At 42.1% G+C, this 2,532-nt stretch overlaps 1 long non-coding RNA gene across 1 annotated transcript; it reads right to left on the reverse strand.

The window, feature by feature from the left end:
* Window positions 1–954: 954 nt before the first annotated feature.
* On the reverse strand, window positions 955–2,532 carry LOC109203907 (uncharacterized). The gene is made up of 3 exons (XR_002063579.2): window positions 2,028–2,532; window positions 1,645–1,948; window positions 955–1,455 (listed from the first exon to the last, which is right to left on the reverse strand). It is a non-coding gene; the product is annotated as an uncharacterized LOC109203907 (long non-coding RNA).

Genomic DNA, 2,532 nt, shown 5'->3' on the forward strand with positions numbered 1-2,532 from the left:
AGTGAATTGTCTGCTCAGGCCTATGTAGCCTTGTGGAGTCCAGACATTGCCTGCTGAACGCTGTGACATCTCCACTCCCTTCAGCTCTAGTGCTGTAGCCTTCATCCAATTTACCATGAAAGGAATCCAGACAGTCCCATAATATGACCCACGGCTGCCTCGATTGAGCACGGTCGACACTCTGGGCCCAGGCTTTACACACATAACCAGCCCGGCTATCTACAGAGGACCAATGGCTGCCTGCTACCCATTGATAAGGCCCATTGCCCAGGGAAAGAGTGGACACGTCTATCTGGCGGCATTTTATAGGAAAGAGTGCCCCCTGGTGCCTCTGAGCATGCTGCACACTTCCTGAGCCAAGCCAGTAGTAAACATGTGGCCTTTAACTGTATTCGGGGGTGGTGGTACTGTCGGACACAGATTACAGCAGCGTTTCCTCTGTAATTTCATGCAGCAGCAGCGCTTGTTTCTTTTCTTTTTGTGTATGTGTGTGGTTCCACATCGATTCCCGTGTCAGTCACAGTTATCTTTCCAATGCAGGCGACTGCAGTGAGAATATTTTAACTTCACTTTATCACAATGAAAACATGATTTGTCAGCATTAGAGCTGTGCCTCTGTATGATGGAAATTAGGAAAAATATATACATATATAGGCAGTTTTTGTGTCGCTTACACTGCAGTTGTTATGTGATACCACACCTCATGAATAACGAGAGCTAAACGCCATGCAGTCTATCGTACTCGCGTCCTCTGGTCCACATCTCCTTCCTGGGAGAGTCAAACAGACATGCATAAAGGCCACGGCTTTAATGTATTTTTTCCAGACTCATAACAGCTGGGAAGACACCAGTGTTTTTGTCACTAACTGGTTTTATAAGAGATAACAGGGACCGGCAGCATTTAATAAAACCTGTGTATTAACTTCTTTCAGTGCTGTCAGTTAAACGCTGCCCCAGACCCTTTGAGACCCATCAGAAATATGCTAAATAACCAAAATACCACAGGCAACTTAAGCATCTTTGTAGCCATTTTGACAGTTTAATTTAAACCAATTTAAAAATGGCTCAGTATTGGAATTTGGCAAAAAAAGAAAAAAAGTTGCATCTCCCCTATCCTCCTGTTTCTCTTTATCTATGATAGGCTGAGAATAGACACAGAACTGGAGCATGGAAACAGATATTTATACCTTTATTTACCAGCCTGTACATTTGTGTGAGTGTGCGGATGTGAAGGCAGCTTCTCGACTCTCGTGTTTGGGATGTGTATCATATTTTGGATAGTGTGACAAATTGGGGCCCTCGGCTCCATGATAGCAGGAACCAGGACCATTGAGTTTGCATTATTCATGAGGACTGGAAATGTCGAGCTGTGATATGGTGCCGACTAGCACAGCAACAGCCGGATTAATCTCAGACTGCATGAGCACAGGGAGTCTCCCCATCTGAACCCAGGCTCTGGAAAAAAAAAAAGAAAAAAAAAGAAGCTATTAAGCTATAACGACACAGATTAGTTATTTAAGTTTGATTTCCCCCACAACAAAAGGACTTTCTTTTAAACTGGGTTTCTAATAAAATCATTCTTCATTTGAAAATATGAGCAATTAGAATCAATTTAACATATTTTCTATGCATTACAACACTCACGTTAACATCCGAGCAAATTGCAGAGTTCAGATCTTAACTGTTAGAGTGCCCTCTTGTGGTCATTAGGCACATTGCTATTACTGGGTTGGATCCGCTTTGGCCTTCAGAACCATTTTAATTTTTTGTGGCTCAGATTAAACAAGGTGCTGGAAACATTTCTCAGATTTTGGTCCATAGTGTCATGATAGCATCGCACAGTTGCTGCAGGTTTGTCAGGGGCACATGCATGATGTAGATCTCCCACTCCACCACATGCAAAATGTTCTCTATTGGGTTGAGATCTGGTGACCCATTTGAGTAGTGTCTAAAAAACACAAAAAACAAAAACCACCATGTGATGCATGACACGGCTGGATGGATCCATGCTTTCATGCTGATCTTACCATTCAAATGTCACAACAGAAATCCAGCTTCATCGGAACAGGCAATGTTTTTCCATTCGTCTATTGTTCAGATTTAGTGATCCCCGGAGTGGCACACAGTGTGGTCTTCCACCACTATAGCCAGTCTCCTTTAAAGTTCAATGTGTCTGGCATTCACAGATGCTCTTCTTCACAGCTTGGTTGTTACAAAGTTATTTTAGTCACAATTGCATTCCTATTGGGTCAAAACAATCTGGCAATTCTCCTCTGATTTCTTGCATTGCGTCAATATTTTTACTCAGAACTGCCACTTACCAGAGATGCCTAAATGAACAGAGTTGCTGCCAAGTGGCTGATTAAATGTGCGCATTAATGAGCAGTTGAACAGCTGTAGCTAATAAAGTGTGTATATAGCCTCTGAGTGTATATTCTGACAATCCTATTCATTATTCTAATTCTCATCTTGCCATCACACATTTCATGGAAACTAAACTTAAAACTTAATATTACTGAAGAATACATAAGA

The sequence above is a fragment of the Oreochromis niloticus genome, linkage group LG2 (genome assembly GCF_001858045.2).
Source record: "Oreochromis niloticus isolate F11D_XX linkage group LG2, O_niloticus_UMD_NMBU, whole genome shotgun sequence".
Classification (NCBI taxonomy): Eukaryota; Metazoa; Chordata; class Actinopteri; order Cichliformes; family Cichlidae; genus Oreochromis; species Oreochromis niloticus.